This window comes from Suricata suricatta, chromosome 11 (assembly GCF_006229205.1).
Source record: "Suricata suricatta isolate VVHF042 chromosome 11, meerkat_22Aug2017_6uvM2_HiC, whole genome shotgun sequence".
NCBI lineage: Eukaryota > Metazoa > Chordata > Mammalia > Carnivora > Herpestidae > Suricata > Suricata suricatta.
In genome coordinates, this window is record NC_043710.1 from 91278499 (window position 1) to 91299474 (window position 20976).

The 20976-nt window shown below is 45.4% G+C and overlaps 1 long non-coding RNA gene across 3 annotated transcripts in view; it reads right to left on the reverse strand.

Annotated features, from left to right (window-relative positions):
- Nucleotides 1-232: 232 nt before the first annotated feature.
- Nucleotides 233-20976, reverse strand: part of LOC115306814 — a 35570-nt gene continuing 14826 nt past the window's right edge. For 2 of the 3 annotated variants that reach the window (XR_003915445.1, XR_003915444.1), the window contains one exon: nt 11385-11468. This is a non-coding gene — a long non-coding RNA (uncharacterized LOC115306814). Of the gene's footprint in view, nt 546-11384; nt 11469-20976 lie in introns of those variants that run through there. The other variant, XR_003915446.1, reaches the window with a different exon arrangement.

Genomic DNA, 20976 nt, shown 5'->3' on the forward strand with positions numbered 1-20976 from the left:
CCAACTCGGGGCCTGAACTCAGGACCTTGAGATCAAGACCCGAGCCGAGATCAACAGTCAGATATATGACTCTTCTACTTAGAGTAACTGTGCTATTACTGTTTCAGCTCAGAAAGTAACCTAAACTCCATAAACTCTAGTTTTGTGTGAAAAAACTAGAGATAATAGTATACTAACTTCTTAAGTCTCTTGGGATTGATTATTTTATTCAGGAATGAAGGTCAGAGTGAGCACATAGAATAGTCCACAGACTTAAAAACAATACAGATGATCTCCAACAGCAGTGGTGATGGGGTGAAGAACAGAAGCAGGTGAGTGGGGAAGAGTGAGGTAGGACAGGACACTGGCGGGGTGGGTGGGAAGGCCGTGTGGAAGAGGCGGCATGGATGCTCTGACCTGAAGATTCAGCGGGAGGCAGACACGCCGGCGAGTGGCCGCGGTGCCCACAGCCTCGACGGAGAAGCCCTGAGCCTGAGTCCCCGTTCTGTGACTTCTCGCCTCGTTCATCGTTCAGCGTGGGCAGGTCTGGATCTCACGTTCCTGGGCTGCAAAAGGTAAGCAAAAAACCCCTCAGAGAGCCGTGAAGATTAAAATAAGGCGGTGTGTTCGTGTGTGTTGCAGACTATAAAATCCCACAAAAGGTGAGTTAGCCCATCACTCTTCCTGTACTGGCAAGAATACTATTACTTTCGTGTATTCACTCACTGATACTTTTTAAAAAATATTTATGTATTTATTTTGAGAGAGAGGGTGAAAAAGTGCAGAGAGAGGGAGAGAGAGAATCCTGACATTGACAGTGCCAAGCCTGACACGGGGCTCGATCCCACAAACTGTGAGATCATGACTTGAGCTGAAATCAAGAGTTGGATGCTTAGCTAACTCAGCCACTCAGGTGCCCCTAAAGTTTCATTTTTAGATATGACACTGACCTTTTATACTTATACCTTATCTTTCTTTAAAAAAATTTTTTTTAACATTTATTTACTTTTGAGAGAGACAGAGAGAGACAGAGGTGTGAGCAGGGGAGGGGCAGAGAGAGGGAGATACAGAATTCGAAGCAGACTCCAGATTCTGAGCTGTCAGCACAGAGCCCAAGGCGGGGCTGGAACCCACAGACCACAACATCATGACCTGAGCTGGAGTCAGACTTCCACCCAACTGAGCCACGTAGGCGCCCCTTACCTTTCAAAATAAGATTTTAGCCAGCACTGTCCAACTTAAATACAATATAAGCCATGTACGTAATTTTAAATTCTCTAGTAGCCATATTTATTTATTTAAAAATATTTATTTATTTTGAGAGAGAGAGAGAACGAACAGGGGAGGGGCAGAGGGAGACAGCTCCACGCTGTCAGCACAGAGCCTGACACGGGGCTCAATCCCACAAACCGCGAGATCATGACCTGAGCTGAAATCAAGAGTTGCGGACGCTTATCAGACTGAGCCACCCAGGCACCTCCCCCTCTCGCCCCCCCCCCACTGATTCTTACCATTTCTTTATTTTCTCATCATTGTCATGCTCCCTTCGGCAGCACAGGCCCCCATTCATCGTTTGGGGTCGACGAAGTCGTGCTGCGAGCCGGAAACGAGGCAGGCGTTGGACTAGCTCTCATATCCAAGTGCTTTCCAGTTATCGCATTCATTGTGTCCCCAGAGCCTTGGGAAGTTTGCCACTTGCTGCCGTTGGACAGACGAGGAAGTTGGGGATCACCTTTCCGACACGCTTGGAATGACAGTGTTTACATGTGAGGCAATCGCAGGTCTCCACTGCTGGGTGGGATCCCCTTCAGGGCAAGGATCTGGGCTGTGGATATTCACGGAGGCCTCTTTTATCTTCTTAACCTCTCCTCGGTATTGAGGCCTCTACAAAATTCTCAGGAGATGAGGGTGCGCACTGCAAAAATGAAGGCAAGGCGGACACAGCCAGCCTGGCTTTCTGCAAGAAACGTAGAGTGGCCAATAAGCCCCTCCAGGCCCTGGGGCAAGGTACACAGCCACCTGTAAACGAGGTGACTGAATTTTCTGAACCCAACATCCACTGACGATAAGACATGATACTTAAAGTCAGATTGCCCCTAACAGTCAGACGGTTGGCATATGGTGGCTGTGGAGAGAGGAGTCAAGGCTTTGAGGGGGGATTGGGTCCAGCTGACTTGCTGATGGCCAGGAATACCGGGTCAGACTGGCAGGGAGGACGGGAAAAGAGGAAACAGAACAGACCAGTTCGGGAGAAAACAGAGGCGTTCGACTTCGGCTCAGGTCATGATCTCACGGTTTGTGGGTTTGAGCCCTGTGTCGGATCCTGTGCTGACAGCTCAGAGCCTGGAGCCTGCTTCGGACTGTGTCCCCCTCTCTCTCTGCCTCTCCCCTACTCATTCTCTGCCTCTCTCTCTCTTTCTCTCTCTCTCTCTCTCTCTCTCTCTCTCTCTCTCTCTCAAAAATAAATAAATTAAAAAAAAAACCCTGGGGAGGATGGTTCTCAGTGCATTACCAATCCCCCTGAGGTAACGGCCATGAACGAAAACTGGTGCTGGTTTGGCACGAATGATCTGTAAGAAATGAAAATAAGGAAGTTTCTCGAAATGACTGGCAGCTTCGAATCTCCTGGGCCCATCAGAGGGGACAGAGGTTAGTTCCAGAAGCCCCCTGATTGTTGTCCCTCGCTGTTAGTCTGAGGGGGGTTGAGAAGCCTTGATGTTTTCAGAAGGCAGGGATGGAGGAAACGTGGGAAGGAGAGAAGGAAGGAGATGCAGCAGAATTGGCTCCTTTAACTGCTTCCTTTTGTTGTGGTGGCTCTTGCACTCCTAGAATCTGTGGTAGGATGTGAAGTGGGAAGTGTTTTGTGGTCGCAGAACTGCAGCTGTGGGGGGTGGCGTGGGCCGGTGGACGGTCTGGAGAGACACAGCTAGCAGAGGACAGGAGGAGGCAGGGAAAGAGCCAAGGAGGTGGGAGCCGAAGGCAATCTCCCCTCCCATCAGGTCTGCTTACTTGTCTGTGAGTCCAAGGGTTTCAGATCGGTGCCTACAGTTTGGTGTCCGGAGTGGGGGGGGGGCAGTCACTGGGTTTAGCGTTTGATTTGGGTTCTCTGCTTTCACGCAGGGTGGTCTTGGGTAAGTCATATCACCCCTGGGCCTCAGACTCTTCCCCTATGAAGTAGAGATGATCCCATCTAGAGCATAAAGTTGCTGAAAATACACGAAGTGCTTTGAGGGGCACCTGGGTGGCTCAGTCAGTTGAGCATCCGACTTCCAGCTCAGGCTTGTGAGTTCTAGCCCAGTGTTGAGCTCTGTGACTGCTCAGAGCCTGGAGACTGCTTCTGATTCTGTCTCTCTCTCTCTCTCTCTCTCTCTCTCTCTCTCTGCTCTTCCCCTGCTCATGCTCCATCTCTGTCTCTCAAAAATAAACATTAAAAAATGTTTGAAAATCAAAGAAATGCCTTGCAAACCGAAATACACATGCATGGAAGCTACTCTTGGAGTTTTCTAGAAATGCCTAGAAGGCATGATGGTGCAAGAGGGCTCCAGAAGGGCAGCAGCTGGTGCAACAAACCCAGTAAGGGCACACCGTTCGCTCCTCTGCAGCTTACCAGTGTTTTCTAGCCATTTCCCCTTTAAGGGCATCAGGTTCTCCACTGGGTGTCGCCTATGCCAGCTGGTGACCTGGGTCCTACTCATGTCTCCTCTCATCCCTGCAAGCCCCCTTCCTCCCACTCTCTCCTTACCTGGCTACAGAAATACTGAAGGAAGATGCAATGTCTGCTCTTTGATGGCTTTCTTCAAGGGAGGCTAACTGGGGGAGAAGGGAGGCAGGAGGGAAAAAGGAAGAAACGAAGGAATGGGGGTTGGGTCCCCATTTACTTATGCTGGCTGCAGCCTCTACCCTGCTCACCCTAACAATATCATCCCCAACACCTTCTTGGATCACGGTTCATGGATCGCCCCATGGTTCCGAGTCCCTCGAATCACCTGAGCTATGCAAACAGGGAGGTGATCACAAGGGAGAAGTAATGGCAGCTGCATGAGCGTTTGAACCCCATGGTGCAATTGACAGTCATTCTGTGTTCCTGACATCACCTGAGACCCTAGAAAGCCTCTTACTATCATCACCTCCATCGGGCAGGTGGGAGACTGGGGTCCAGTGAGGTGAGCAGAATGACCTAGAGGCACACAGCTTGTAAGTTCCAGAATGGGGCTCACCCCTGGGGCCCCCTGACTTTCCCCCTCTTCTATGTCTGTCCCAGGAGTGAAGTGGTAAGTGTTGAGGGGGGGGACAGAAGGGGACAATTCCCTGACGAAATTTGTACCTTAACAGAACTGGAATAAGAATGATCTACAAAATAGTGGGAAAGTGGGGCACCTGGGTGGCTCAGCTGGTTGAGCGTCTGACTTTAGCTCAGGGAATGATCTCACGGTTCGTGGGTTCAAGCCCCGCATCAGGCTCTGTGCCGACAGCTAGCTCAGATCTTGGAGCCTGCTTCAGATTCTGTGTCTTCCTCTCCCTCTGCCCCTCCCCTACTCAGTCTCTGTCTCTCTCTCTTTCTCTCTCTCTCTCAAAAATAAAAATAAAGATGTAAAAAAAATTTTTTTAAATAGAAAGTTCTAGACAAACACCCCCTCTCCCAACACCCAACCCAAGCACTGTCTAGTTTCTCAAGGGAATTCAGCATCACACTTTTGGAAACATCATAAGCATTTCTCAGTACTTAGTACATTTAAGGAGATCCCTAAAAACTTAGTATCTTACGGGAATGAAGGTGTCCAGCCTTCCCACTTGGCTCCATTCAGAGTGTGAGGTGTGCAGATGCCCATGGGTCCTGAATGTGGTAGTGCCTTCCATCTCCCAGGGGTAAGGACAGAATGGGAAAATGTCACCATGTGACTTAGAAGCCAATAGAACAAACATGAGCTCAGCCATCCACATGTGTCCACTTAAAATGGGGTTTTTGCACTTGTATCAAGGTAATCATAATATGACCCAAATCTAAGCAAGAGCATAGAGCATTATTAGTGTTAAAAGGGCTGGCATGCTATCAATTAAGTTAGCAATGGACTTGTAAATTAGTGTATTAAGTCAGGGTCTTTTGAGAGTGTGAGCAAAAGGGAGCCAAATGGTAAAAATTAGCGTTCCCTGAGCCCCATGCAGAAGCCAGGACATCTTGATTTCTAGGACAAACACTTGGATCTCTGTCTTAGCCCGTTTCAGCTGCGGACAGATACCATAGACTAGGGGCCTATAAACAACAGAAATGTATTTCTCACAGTTCTGGAGGCCAGGATGTCCAAGATCAAGGTGGTAGCATATTCAGTGTCTGAGGAGAACCCACTTTTTGGTTCCTACATGGCTGTTTTTTTGCTGTGCCCTCATATAGCAGGAGAGGCAAGGGAGCTTTCTGGGGTCTCCTTTAAAAGGGCACTAATTCCATTCATGAGGGCTTCATCCCTATGACCTAATCACCCCAAAGGTCCCACCCCCAGATCTCATCACAGTGAGAATTAGGTTTCAAGATGCAAACTGGGGGAGGAGGTGAAGTACAGATACTCAGTTTATAACAATCTCCAAGCCTGTTTTTGAGATAATAGTTAGATTATTTTCTGTTCCCTGAGAATTAACCCTTAGAAACTCCCCAGTTACTCCAGTTCTAGGCCTTTGCTCAGCTCAAATGGTATTTCAGCCATGAAACATCTCTAATTCTCTTCTCCCCTTTCTGAAAAACAAAAGCAAAAACAACCAACCAAAAAACACACTTTTCCTCTTCTCTGAAACTCAAAGTCACTTTTATTTTATTTTTTTAAGTTTTTATTTTTATTTTTGAAAGAGAGAGAGACAGCATGAACAGGGGAGGGTCAGAGAGAGAGGGAGACACAGAATCTGAAGCAGGTTCCAGGCTGTGAGCTAGCTGTCAGCACAGAGCCTGACATAGGGCTTGAACCCACGAACCATGAGATCATGAGCTGAGCCGAAGCTGGATGCTCAACCAACTGAGCCACCCAGGCGCCCCAAAGTCACTTTGATTTTAATCTTCACAGCAATCTTGTATGGAGGTTAGAGCCGGAAGGATCTCACCCCAGGTCCCACAGCTGCCTGTAGTCGAAGCAGAAATGACCCTCGGGTGTCCTAACCCTGGGTCCTGTTCTCTGCACCATACTTCCTTATCTGGAAGGACCACGGCCCCTATCGCCACATGAGCAGGTTAGTGAAGTGCTGTCCCGGGACCAGTCGGCTTTGGCAAGGGGTCGGGGTTCAGAAGTGATCTGTGGAATGACCCTGAGTAGGGCATGCCTGGTGACAGTGCTGAAGGGGGGTTGGGAAGGGAGTTAGTCTTGGCTGTCATCCATCCTCTAGGTAAAAGCTCTCCCTCTGAGACGTACTCCTGTCCTTCCCAAACTAAAAGACCTTTCATTTTTACTTATTTTTAAATTTATTTGAGAGAAAGAGTATTTAGATGTAGAGAAAGAGAGTATTCTGGAGTATTTGAATGACCACACCGTGTAACAGAATTCTGCCACTCAAGTTCAATGTTCTCGCGTTCATAGACAGTGTTGCCTGAGCATCTCCTATGTCTCAGGAGCACTGGGCATGCGGCAGTGGACAGAACTAAGGTCTTCCTCTGCAAATTTGAACACTAACTGAATATTGAGAAATTATTGGGGTTTTCTTAAGGCATAGTAATGATAGGTGGTTATGTTTTAAAAGTTCTTATCTTTTAGACACACTAAAATATTTATATATGAATCTACCTGGTGTCTAAAAATAGCTTCAGAAGTGACCAGTGTGTGTCGGGGGCAGGGGGAGAGGGGGGTGAGGATGCACAGTGAATAAGATGCTTGAGGATTTGATGGTTGTGGTGGTTGGGCAAAGGGTCAAAAGAGATTTATGATGCTACCCTCCTTACTTTTGTGTGTGCTTAATGTTTTTTTAAGAAAGAAAGAAAGAAAGAAAGAAAGAAAGAAAGAAAGAAAGAAAGAAAGAAAGAAAGAAAGAAAGAAGGAAAGAAAGAAAGAAAGAAAGAGGAAGGAAAGGGAGGAAAAACACCCACACTTAGGGAGTGTACTTTCTAGCATACAAACTTGCGGTTATGTGGTTTGATGCCAGGTTAAGGCAGCCTGTCACCAGGGCATGTTGGAAAGCAGGTTACGTAAAGGGGAGCGAGGAAACAGTCCCCTGGCACAGGGAAGGGCGGGCATCCTGGATTCCAAAGAACCAGCTGGAAACATGGAGCCTCTTGAAAGTAGAAGTTTCCAGAACATCCTGTCTCTCTACATTTTCACTTGCAACTGTGCATTAGTAACTAAATAAGAAAGCATTAATATATTCATTATTGAATTATTGGGTACACTATTAAAAATCATGTAGTGACAGTTTCAGAAGTGATTATTCTTTTAATCTTTCTTAAATGTTTATTTATTTATTTTGAGAGAGAGAGAGAGCATAAGCAAGAAAGAGAGAGTCCCAAACAGGCTCTGTGATGTCAGCACAGGGCCGGACAGAGGGACTCAAGCTCACCATCCTCGAGACGACCTGAGCTGACATCGAGATCCTGACGCCTTACCGACTGAGCCGCCCAGGACACCCCAGAAATGTTTATTCTTAAACAACGTGACAGTAACTCAAAGTTACTTTCAGTAAGACAATACACTGAATTAAGATTAATGTTTCATTAGTTTTGCCTGTCTAATTTAAGGTAAAATGTTTTGGTTTCATGGTAGAAGAACCGTAAACATATTCGTAATTAATTATATGTTGGCTTATACTTAAATAATATCATAATAAAGAAAGAATTACATCAGCACTGAAGGGCCACAGGATTTTTCCCCACTCTGATATAAAGTCAGCATCCTTTCAGGGATATAGAGAGATTGATTATAATGTTACAAAAACTCAGGTGGGCACATTGCCTAGGTTGTTGGTGGTGCAGAAGAAAATGAAAAGTGAAATTCCAGAGCTATTTTGGAGGTAAATCTACACCTTGTAGAAGATCAGAAATGACTTGCATACAGGGAGTGAATGAAAACTGTTTGAGTCTCAGAAACACAGAAAATCCCATTTTCAGAACCCGGAGCCTCAAGAAGAGAAACGTAATTGGGGGCAGGAGGAGAGGGGTTTGTGAAATTAGTTTTGGACGTGTCGCCTTTGAAAAGCCAGCACAGTAGCAAGCTGGAAAGATGAAGTGGAAAGACATGAAGTCCTCTCTTCAGAACTAGAAGACACACCACCCACACTTGATTATGTTTGGGACGCGGTGTCTCTGGACTCCTCACACTGCGGATCAGGTTGAGTGTGAACCCCACAAACAAGGCTGGTTCCCAGTCGGCCCAAACAAAGCCCTGTACTGGAAGGGTACGGGGCCAGCAGGAGCCTGTGACCGAGACCACATGTGGGTGGGGCAGTGCCCCAGGGCTCCCCCTTACCCTGCCCCAAGCCAGAGGGAGTTGCTGGCGCTGACTTCCAGCCATCCGTTCTGTGAGCTGTCACTTGAAGGCAATTCTATCTACCTCCTGTTTTTGGTTCAGATTACAAATGGTAAACAACCAAAAAAAAAAAAAAGTTTCCGGTTTGGAAATCGAAGACCATCTGTTTCTCATTCTATTTTCCCTCTCCTCTGGCTTTCTTTCATTCTCCCCTCTCTCCCTCTCTCGCTCTCCCCCACCCTAGAACACACAGCTCAGCTGGGAGCACAGTGACCTTATTTGACTATCTTTGCTTTAATGCGAGTGTTGGGTTTATCATTGGGATTAAAGCTAGAACATTCCGTGTTCCTACTCAAAATAGGTGTCTTGGATTGTGTACTTATGCATCGTCTTTTTCATTAAAATGAAGTGTCTCTATTTAATCTAAAGAATAAATATGTCTAAACAAAGTAAAATAATAATAATAAAATCAGGTCTGATGAACCAAATGCCATTTGGGTGAAGGCAATGGACACATTCCTTAATGTCCAGTTAACAGACTCCTTTGTATTTTACTCAAGGCTAATAGTTGCCTTTTAAATCAGTTATGGATAAAAATGAAATCTTGAACTGGGTGAATTGGCAGCCACTGTACTGCCTGGATTGCTTCTCTCCTGGGATTCAAGAGCGGGCAGGCGGGTTTTCAGCCAGCTCTGCTTTCCTGTAGTCCGGTGTTACAGGCCCCTCTTGCGTTGGTTATTAACATTGTCTTGTTTCCATCTCTGGAATCATGAGAACATCAGGATTGTGCACTGCAGTTCATCAGGCTATTGCATCCAATGTCGCACCCATCACCACCATCATCTCTGCCACCATCACCATCATCATCTCCACTACACCATCGGCATCATCGCCGTCTGCATAATGGGAAAACGGTGTACGGTAGCTCACAAACCTGTGCTTTGGAACCAGACAAATCTGAATTTGAATTCCTTCCTCCCTGAGGTTCCCTTGGGCGCGTTGCCTCCACCCTTGTGTGACAATTTCTGCCTTGATTAAGTGGAGGTCATGATGATGCTCACATCAGTTTTCAGGAGGAAATTGGATAAAGTATGTAAAGTGTCTGACGTCCAACCTCAAAAAATATTACTCCCTTTCTCACTCATTTTTTTCTTTCTCTAAGGAAGACAGAAATTCTCGCAAGGAAATAGCTACGAGGTAATTGAGACAAATCGGATATAATGCGAACTAATCAAAGGGTTGAGTAATCTTTAGGTTGCTTACACAATAACAAAGCAACCAAACTTAACAAATGGAAGCTTAGTCAGTGATATTGTTTTTGTTCACTCTTATGTCCAGAGGGGGACCTTTTGCTCACTTCCTGTTTTCCCGTCTCCCTGCCTTCAGTGTCACTACATAAGACGTCCCATTTCTCCTGCCTGTTTTTCTGTCCTACAGCCTTGCTCATAGCAAGGCCTCACGTCAGAATACAAACACATTTTCTTGAGATTAGTCAGGAGAGTTGTGTGCACAAAATATTCACCAAGGCATTACTGCTTATACATAATTATGCTCCTGCTCAAAGAAAGGATTGCTCCTTCTTCCAAATGCGTGGGGAACTCGTGCAAAGAACTCAGCCCTCAGTGTACACCGTTTTGTTGTTTTATACTGTTTGCTCGAATGTATGCACCTCCAGGACCCTTGGGGCTGTCTCAGTTCCTCCTTGAATTCCTACTGACAAGCATGGGCTTCACCTCAAAGTCAGCTTTAATAAATATTTATTGAATTAAGTTGAATTGCATATCTTGTTTGCCCAAGGATACTGCAAGTATTTGAAAAGCAAATATTTCAAATATTATTCTCTGCTTCTTTGTACCCCCTTTCTTCTCCTCTTACCCCACCGTGATACTCAAAAAATAAACAATAAAAAATGATCAATACTATTTGGTAATATTTATGATAAGTGACAGAACATAGCTGAATCCTCATACTGCAAGGAACCTTCACAAACATCCAGTTCCAGGCCTGAATTCTGTGACAACAGTCCTGCCAAAGATCATCTCTTTTTTTTTTTTTTTTTTTTTTTTTTTTTTGGTCAGGGCAATTCTCATGCCTGGGAATGTCAGAAAGAAAGTTTTCTGTCTGTTGATCTACAATTTGTCTCCCTTTACCTTTCATCATTGATCTAAAATTCATCCATTGGAAGAAAGCAAAAATACTTTTTTTTAATGTATATTTCTTTTTGAGAGAGAGAGAGAGAGAGAGAGATAACGTGAGTGGGTTGGATGGGCAGGGGTGGGGGGAACAGAGGATCCGAAGAGGGCTCTGTGCTGACAGCAGAGAGCTGGATGTGAGGTTCCAACCCATGAACCATGAGCTCATGACCTGGGCCAAAGTTGGATGCTTGGCCCGCTGAGTCACCCAGGCACCCAGAAAGCAAAACACTTTTGTTGTTGTTGTTGTTGTTTGTTTGTTTGTTTTTGAGAGATAGAGAGAGACAGCACAAGCAGGGGAGGGTCAGAGACAGAGGGAGACACAGAATCAGAAGACAGGCTCCAGGCTTTGGGCTAGCTGACAGCACAGAGCCCGATGCGGGGCTTGAACCCATGAACTGTGAGATCATGACTTGAGCTGAAGCCAGACACTCAACCGACTGAACCACCCAGGCGCCCCAGCAAAACACTTTTAAGCCCCCTTTCCACATGACAGTCCATCACATATTCAAAGAGAGCTCTTGAATCTGTTTTTCTATGACGAAAACTTCAGTCCATTACATGACTTAATGTTTTTTTCCAGTTTAAGACCATTTCCTTTTATGGTCTCCAGCTTAAAAAAAAAATTCCATTTTTAGGAATGCAGGGGACGTGTCTAATGTATCAAAGTCATGTCCAGACCTGTTACAGTCACCGTCATGTGGTACACCAGGCATATGCATGTCTACATGTTAACTGTCCACAGGCATGCACCTAAGATTCGTGGGGCTGATGTTCCAGTTACCTTGGCAACATGGCCGGAGAAATGGAAGAAGTGAGCAGGTGTCTGGTGGGCTGGGGGAGTCTCTGGGACACCACTCACGAGTTCCTGAAAGAAGTGCAGATTCGAGGTCACGGTGGCCAAAGGCCAGGGGTGGGGGGTAGGGTGGGAAATCAAACCAAACCAAGGCAGTGCCAAAGCCATAGGTGATGCCAAGGGTTATTACCCAGTGATGAGGTGAGAAGATGAGACTCAAGTTCTAAATTCAGGAAGATTGGGAACGGAACACACAGTGGGACAGGGTGAGAGGTTCCAAGAGGAGACTATGGACAAGGAAAGGGGCTCATTTCTGGGGCAGAGGGGGCCTCAGAGTCAGATCTCATCGTCTGAAGGCAGTAGGGATGTCCACACAGCAATAGGGAACCAACGCTGTTTTGTTTTTACTGGTTTGACCTGTTTTTAGTCGTAGACTTTTTTTTCTTTCTCCAGGGCTATCCTGAAATGCCTACTGAAACAATTCATGTTCTCAACCAACTGCTTCATCTAGCAGAAATGGTACCATGTGGGCCGGGATGTAGGCTGAACTCTGTGACCTCTTCGCTGGGAAGGACGGTGGTGACAAAGTTCATCCCTGGGTCACTCCTTCTGAAACACTGGGAAGGAGTAAGCCTTACTTTTTCCTGCTTTTATTTTTAAAATTTATTCATTTATTTTGAGAGAGGCAGAGCTAGCACAAACAGGGGAGGTGCAGAGAAGGGCGGGGGTGGGGAGAGAGAGAAGCCCAAGCAGGCTCCCTGATGCAAGGGCAGAGCCTGATGCAGGGCTCGAACTCACCAAGCTGCGAGATTATAACCTGAGCTGAAAGCAAGAGTCAGATGCTTAACTGACTGAGCCACTCAGGTGCCTTTTTTCTTGCTTTTAAAAATTATGACATCTTAGACTCACACTGACGTATTTTAGGTGACACATATGTGCCAAACATTCATACTCAATGGAGAATTTGAGATGAAGCAGAGGAAAAGAATAAGTTGGGGGAGGGAGAGAAAGATTTTTTTTTTTATGTCTGTTTTTGAGAGAGAGAGAGTGCGAGCAGGGAAGCAGCAGAGCGGAGAGTGGACAGGGGATCTGAAGTGGGTCCTGCCCTGACAGCAGAAAGAGGCCGATGTGGGGCTCGAACTCACGAACTGTGAAATCCTGACCTGAGCCAAAGTCAGTTGCTTAACCAACTGCACCACGCAGGCGCCCCGAGAAAGATTTTCTAATTCATAAAATTATCAGATAAATATAATATTTTTAACATGGTAAAATATACGTAACATGAAAGATACATGACATAAAAATTTCAGAAGTTTTTAACCATTTTAAAGTGTACAGTTCAGGGGCACCGGGTGGTTCAGTCTGTTGAGCTTCTGACTCAGGTCATGATCTTGAGGTTTCCTGAGTTTAAGCCCCACATCTGGCTCTGTGGTGACAGTGTGGAGTCTGCTTGGGATTCTCTCTCTGCCCCGCCCCCACTTGCGCTGTCTCTGTCTCTCTCAAAATAAATAAACTTAAAAAAAAATTAAGCCTACAGTTTAGTGATATTAAACAGTCATATTGTTGGGGTGCCTGGGTCACTCAGTTGGTCATGTGTCCGACTTTGGCTCAGGTCATGAGCTCGCCGTTCATGAGTTCGAGTCCCATATAGGGCTCTATGCTGAAAACATGGAGCCTGGAGCCTGCTTTGGATTCTGTGTTTCCCTCGCTCTCTACCCCTCCCCCACTCATGGTCTGTCTCTCTCTTTCTGTCTCTCTGTCTCTCTGAAAAATAAATAAACATGAAAAAAAAATAGTCACATTGATGTGTAACAACCACTACCCCCACCTTGAGAATTGTTTTCATCTTCCCAAGTGAACCTCTGTGTCCATGAACATGAACAATAGCCCCCTGCCCCAGCCCCTGGCAACCACATGTTCTACTTCCTGTCTCTCTGAATTTGACATTCTCTGTTCCTCATATGAACGCCTCCAGACTGTTGGAGGCAGGAATCAAAAAGAACAGTCTGTTTGCCAAGGGAATGTGTCTGTGCAGAAACACAGAACTCTGCACAACTGCTGCAGTGAGAGAAAATCCTAGCACCTGCCAACCCACCAAGCCCGCTCCCAGCTTTCCCCCTGCATTGCCTTCCGCTGCCGAGAATAGCCCATGGTTATTCCAGATCACAGGTAAACGATTATTTGGGAAAAGGAGAGGATGGGCCCGTAACTGCTGTCTGATCTAAGAGCTAATTTGTACTTGAGCAGAAGATGCAAAGTACTGGCTCTAGTGACCTCAGGGAGTTGAAAGCCACAGGGTGAAATTTTAATGATGTTTACATTCTCTAAGATATTTTATCCAGGACTTTTAACTGAGGAAATCTGCCATTAAGTATAAACCTAGATAAAGAAATTTCAAAGCTAAGGAAAACTAATGAAGCCCAGAGCAAATTTTTATTGCTTATCTATTATGTTCCAAGGGCTGTGCTAGGTGATGTAGGGAAGTTAGAGCTGGCTTTACTGGGACCTGATTTTTCTTTTTAGCCTCTACTGAGTTTAGAAAACAAACACAGCTGGGGGGCCTGGGTGGCTCAGTCGGTTAAGCTTCCGACTTCGGGTCATGTCATGATCTCACGGTTTGTGGGTTTGAGCTCAGAGCCTTGAGTCTGCTTCAGATTCTGTGTCTTCCTCTCTCTCTGCCCCTCCCCTGTTCACACTCTCTCAAAAATAAACTTTAGGGGCACCTGGGTGCCTCGATCAGTTAGGCATCCAACTTCGGCTCAGGTTATGATCTCACAGTCAGTGAGTTCAAGCCCCATGTCAGGGCTTCTTCTCTCTCTGCCCCTCCCCTGTTTATGCTCTTTCTCTCTTTCTCTCAAAGGTAAATAAAACATTTTAAAAAACCCCCACAAATATGGGTGTTTCATTTGGGTTCTTTATGGATCCTGGTGCTATGGCCTGTTATTGCGCTCAGAATTAGAACCAGCTGATGTGTATAGGACTAAAATTTTAAGAAAATTTTTTAATGTTTATTTATTTTTGAGACAGAGAGACAGATCATGAGCAGGGGAAGGGCAGAGAGAGAGAGAGGGAGACAGAACCCGAAGCAGGCTCCAGGCTCTGAGCTGTCAGCACAGAGCCTGACGCAGGGCTCAAACTGTGGACCGTGAGATCATGACCTGAGCCAAAGTCAGACGCTTAACTGACTGAGCCACCCAGGGGCCTCTGAATTTTTTAAATAAATGCATTTGTGTATATATGTACTTACTCATATGCATTCATCAACCATATTTTGGTCTCCAGCTGCAATGTTTTTATTGTGGCAAGAATACTGAACATGAGATCTACCCTCTTAAATTTTTAAATGTATTGTACAGTGCCGTTGACTGTAGGCACAATGTTGTACAGCCATTTCTAGACTGTATTCATCTTGCATGATTGAAGCTATACCTCTGGACAGGGACTTCCCATTTCCCACTCTCCCCAGTCCCTGCACCTACGATTCTACTCCTTGTTTCTATGGGTTTGACTATATTTATTCTTTATTTATCTTTGAGAGAGAGAGAGAGAGAGAGAGAGAGATAGGGAGACTGTGTGAACACGAGTCAGAGAAGGGCAGAGAGAGAGAGAGAGAGAGAGAGAGAGAGAGAGAGACTGTGTGAACACGAGTCAGAGAAGGGCAAAGAGAGAGAGAGAGAGAGAGAGAGAGAGAGAGAGAGAGAGAGAGAATCCTAAGCAGGCTCCATGCTGTCAGCACAGAGCCTGATTTGGGGCTCAAGCTCACAAACCAGGAGATCCTGACCTGAGCCAAAATCAACAGATGGACGCTTAACTGACTGAGCCACCCAGGCACCCTTGGACTGGACTATTTAAATACTCCATATAAGTGGAATCGCAGTATTTGTTTTTCTGTGTCTGGCCTATTTCACTTACATGTCCTTCAGGGTCATTCATGTTGTTGCATGTGGCAGGATTCTATGTATCTATGTATCTATCATCTATCTATCTATCTATCTATCTATCTATCTATCTATCTATCTATCTATCTATCTATCCATCTGTTCATCCATCCATCCATTCATCTACCTACCTATCTATCTTAAAAGTTTTTATTTTAATTTATTAACATACAGTGTTATATTAGTTTCAGATGTATAATATAGTGACTCAACAGTTTCATACAACACCCAGTGCTCATCACGTGCCCTCCTTTATCCCCATCCCTTATTTCACCCACCCCCCACCCACCTCCCCACTGGTAACCATCGGATTGTTCTCTAAAACTAAGAGTCTGTTTCTTGACTTGTGTCTCTATTTTTTCCCCTTTGCTTTTTGTCTTGTTTCTTAAATTCCATATATGAGTGAAATACGGTGTTTGTCCTTCTCTGACTTATTTCACTTAGCATTATACTCTCTAGCTCCATCCATGTTGTTGCAATTAGCAAGATTTCATTCTTTTTTTTATGGCTCAATAATACTCCTTTGTATACATATACCACATCTTCCTTTTCCATTCATTAATTGATGGACACTTGGGCTTCTGTATCTTGGGTATTCTAAATAATGCTGTGATTAATATAGGGGTGTATGTGTCTCTTTTGAATTAGTGCACTTGTATTCTTTGGGTGAATATCCAGTAATGCAATTTCTGGATTGTAGGATAGCTCTGTTTTTAATTTGTTGAAGCAGGATCTACAAAAGCCACTGTCCTGAGATCCATTAGGGAAGCCCCACTTCATTCCAGAGGAGAAGGTCTCACTTCTGGCTCCTTCCTTAGTCCTGTGATCTTTCTGTCACTCTGCGCTTTAGCCAGCTGGGCAGCGAGCTGGAGTCTGCCCAGTGTTGCATATCTTAGGGAAAGGAAGAGCTTGGGTGCTGTGGTTCATAGTGCATATTGGTGTTCGCTTCATTTTCAGTCTTCCCACCAGTGAGAATTGCTATAGTCCGTTCCTTCACTGGTTGACCAGTTAAACAAGAGCATTCCTTGAAGACAAACACAAGATTTTTCCTGAAGGCAGTACCATCAAAACTCACACATGGAAAATTATTTCCCCCAGGAAGCAAGGCTATGTGTTTGTTCTTTTTGTTCTAAAACCCTTGTCCTTGTTATGACACCAAAAACATTTGGATTTTTTTCTACTTCAGTGGAGAGGCCTGGCCAGATCACAGAAGGATGACACTAGCTTTTAATGGTTCTCTGTTTCTACTTCTCAGGGAACAACCCTTAAAAAGTCCTCCGGCTTCAGAGTCTCTCTTTGATGGAGGTGTGTGGCCACGGGGGATGCCGCCAATTCCTCCTCCCCTCCCTGTTCCAGGAAGTGGTAGAAATGGGGCATAGGGCAGGATCTCCTCCAACAAGTTTTTATTAGGGGTTCCCTCGGGGAAGTGTTTTGAGGGATTTACAAAAAGCCGGAACAGCCTCTTGCTTCCTGCGGCAAAATAAGAATAAATGGTCTAGGATACTGACACGTAGGGACAGGGCTGGAGCACTAGGGGTTGATCTCTAAGGGGCTGGTCTGTGAGAACGGCTGAGGGACCTCCTAAGAAAGGACTTACCCTGAGGGAGATAGGTAGAAGGCTCGAAGACAGAAGTCAACACTATGTCCCCCGGGGCAGAGAAGAGAGTGTGCCACTCAAATTGTCCTCACCCTGCCCTTGGATTCTACATCCATGAAGGGGGGTCAGGGGAAGGCAGGGCCTGCAGATGAAGTGACACAGAAGTAACAGTTTTATCAAAGACTGAAAAGATCTACAGCATAAGTGTGTTGGAGTCTTGCAAAGACTAACCAGGCGAGCAAAGTTTTCCATCTTGTCATGGCGTCTTCTACAGAACCTTCTGCCGACTGTCAAACCAGTGGGCTTTCCATCACCCCACGCCGCCTCTTCACACCACCCTTCAACCTCAGATCCTCTTCATTGTCTTTGTCAGGGGGACACATATGGAAGGGAAAGGCTTTGCTTCCTTACGCACTTTGTTCCTCCCCCAGACACCCTCCCAGGCCCTTCCCCTAGCAGCCGGGACATTGTTCTTGCAGCAGTCATCCACAGGCTCCTGGAGACTTACTCCAGAGCAGCGTGACAGCCTGGGCCTCCAGCTGCTCGATCTTGAAATCCCATCACCATATCCATGCAGGGGCTGCTCCAGCCCGTGACAAGTGGCAGGGGCACTAAGGCGGCTCTCTTCCTGAAAGATCTAGAATTCTTGCATCTTCTGACGTTGGCTCAAGGCCTCCCAGATGGTCTTCTTGAAACATCTGTTAACTGCATGGCAGTTTAGAGGGTGAGTGGGTGGCTCAGTAGGTTAAGCGTCTGACTCTGGCTCAGATCATGATCTCATAGTTCATGGGTTCAAGCCCTGCATCAGGTTCTGTGCTAACACCTCTGAACCTGCTTTGGATCCTTTATCTCCCTCTCTTTCTGGCCCTAACCCACTGGCTCTCATGCTCCCTCTCTCTCAAAAATAAGTAAATAAACATTTATTTAAAACACACACACACACAAAACTGCCTAGTAATTTAGGATGCTTCTATCCAACTTTTTCTCCCTCTCTCTTCCTTCACTCATGGTCTGACAGCGTTCCCAGCCTCCTCCGACTCCATCCCTATTTCCTTCACCAGTGTCGGACTAACACAGTTCTGTTCTACTTGGACTTGAGATCATTAGCTTAGGTCAGCTATGATTATCAGACCGTAGACTGAGATATCTATTGTTTCTCTCTCTGGACCCAAGGCCCATGATGAGAAACAATCTCTTGGGGAGAGGACACATTCTCTGCTGATAGCGATTCTCTACCTTATAGATGCATCCAGAGTATATGTTGAGGTGGCAATTTCATTTTTCCCAGAAATGTTGACTTTCTCCAATCTAAGCAGAGGGACAGGCCCTCCATACTCATTTGCCTAAAGAGAGGTGGGTGTTGAAGAATCGGCTTTCAGAGGTTGCTTGAAAATATCTTCTCATCCTGTCCTTTGGGAAAATCTTAACACATTATGCTAGGTGTCTCTGAGGGAGAGAAGCAATATTTTGGAGAAGGGAGAACAGAACAGAGATTTCTCAAGCTCAAGGAGGGGACAGTGGTCCATGGGTTCTGCTCGAGTGGGGCCATGAGATTTGGTTTATTTAGAGAGGAGCTGTAAAGAACTCAGAGTTGAGTGGGGATGGCTCTGTGGGCTCTGAGAGGCCCCAGGGTTCCAAGATGGTCTTAGATTCCCATGCCTCACATGTGGCGTGTAAGTAATAGAGTCAGGAGACTTCGAGGTACCTTGTTGGGCAGGACAATGAGGAGATTAGCAGCCATTGTTAGAAAATGAATAACAGGTGGCTCCTTCAGTTAAGCTTCTGACTTCGGATCAGGTCATGATCTCACGGTTCATGGGTTCCAACCCCGTGTAGGGCTCTGCCCTGACAGCTCAGAGCCTGGAGCTTGCTTCAGAGTCTGTGTCTCCCTCTCTGCCCCTCCCCATCTTGTGCTTTGTCTCTGTCTCTCAAAAATAAATAAACATTAAAAAAAAAAAGAAAATGAATACAAGGGTTCTTTCTAGGTCCCTGTCAGCCTCAAGGACTCTTGTGTACTTTGAGGGACGCTTAATCATCATGGAGCCTTAAGAATGCCTGAGATGGAATTCCCACCAGCCTGGTAAGATGGGAGTTCAGGGTCAGATATGATATGATGTTTGTCTCAGACAATTTTGAGATGAAATTCATGTGTCCTAAAACTCATGCTTTTAAAGTATGTGATTCAGTGGTTTTTAGTGTATTCACAGAATTGTGCAAACCACCACCAGTAATTCCAGAACATTTTCATCAGTCCAAAAAAAAACCCCACCCCAAATTGTACACATTTTATCCATCACTTCTCCCAGCCCCTGGCAACCACTAATCTATTTTCTGTTTCGATTTTCATTTTTGCCTATTCAGACAAATGATATAAAGGAATCATACAACAGGTAGCCTTTGTGTCTGACTTCTTCCATTTGACATCATGTTTTCAAGGTTCATCAACATTGTACAGTGTGTCAGGATTTTACTCCTTTTTATGGCTGAAAGATAGTCCATAGTGTTTGAGAAGGAAAGCTGGGAAAGAGCAGATAAAAACAGGCAGCCAGATGTCCTTGCGGGATACTCCCCTTGCATGCTTTTGGCTTCTTCAAATCTTGCTTGCCTCTTGCACCAGCCTGTAGCCAGGAACCAGACGCTTGACTGTACTGGCCCCGCCCAGCCCAGAAGCACATATGTATAAAAGACCAGTAAAACCCAAATAGGATGCTTGGGGGTGACTCCACTGGGCCGGCACCGATGCGAAATAAACAGTCTTCTGATTCCCGAGTGCTTGTTGCTTGTCTCTTCCTGGGTGCTCGTATTTGCTGTGACACATTAACATCCCACTTCTTGTTTGTCCGTCAGTTGATGGACATTTGCATGGTTTCCACAGTTTGGTTTTTATCATGATGTTGTGATGAACATTCCAGTCCATTTTTTTGGTTTTTTTTTAAAGTTTATTTATTATTTTGAGAGAGAAAGAGAGAGAGAGAGAGAGACACAGTGTGAGTGGGGGAGGGGCAGAGAGAGAGGGAGAGGGGACTGTAAGCCGGCTCCACACTGGCAGCACAGAGCCCAAAGTGGGGCTTGATCCCACAAGATGGTGAGTCGAAATCAAGAGTTGGATGCTTAACCAATGAGCCACCCACTCTATGTTTTGCTTTTTGAGGAACTGCAAAACTGGTTTTCAAAGAGGCTGCACCACGTTAAATTCTGACCAGAAGTGGATAAGCACTCCAGTTTCTCCATATCATCACCAGCACTGACTATCCTTTGTCTTTCTTTGATTGTAACCATCTTAGTGGATATGAAGTTGTACCTTGTAGTGCTTTTGATTTACATTTCTCTAATGACCATGGGTGTCTTTCCATGTAATTTTTAGCTAATTGCATAGAGTCTTTGAAGAAATGTCTTTTTTTTAAGAAACATCTGTTCAAAATTTTAGCCATTAAAAATTTTTTAACTTTATTTATTTTTGAGAGAGAGAGAGAGAGAGAGAGCAAGTGGGGTAGGGTCAGAGAGAGAGGAGACATAGAATCTGAAGCAAGCTCCAGGCTCTAAGTTGTCAGGCAGGGCTCGAACTCATGAGCCTGAGCAACCAAAGTCTGACACTCAACCAATTGAGCCACTCAGGTGCCCTGAGTTTGTTTGTTTGTTTGTTTATTTATTTATTTATTTAGAGGCAGAGAGAGTGTGAGTGGGGGAGGGGCAGAAGCAGAGGGAGACTGAATCCCAAGCAGGCTTCATGCTGCCAGAGCAGAGCCCAGTTTGGGGCTTGAACTCATGAAACCTGGAGATCATGACTTGAGCCAGAATCAAGAGTCAGATGCTTAACTGACTGAGCCACCCAGGCACCTCCAAATTTTGGCCATTTAAAAAAAAGTTTGCCATTTTAAAAATTAAATTATTTGTCTCTTTATTGTTGAGTTAGAAGAGTTTTTATATATTCTGGCTATTAGTCTTAATTTGATTTTGATAAAATAAGGAAATCTAAAATTGCCTGTACTTGCAAGTAATGCAGATCGAGAGTTATACCTCTTATACTATCTATTCACTCATAGCA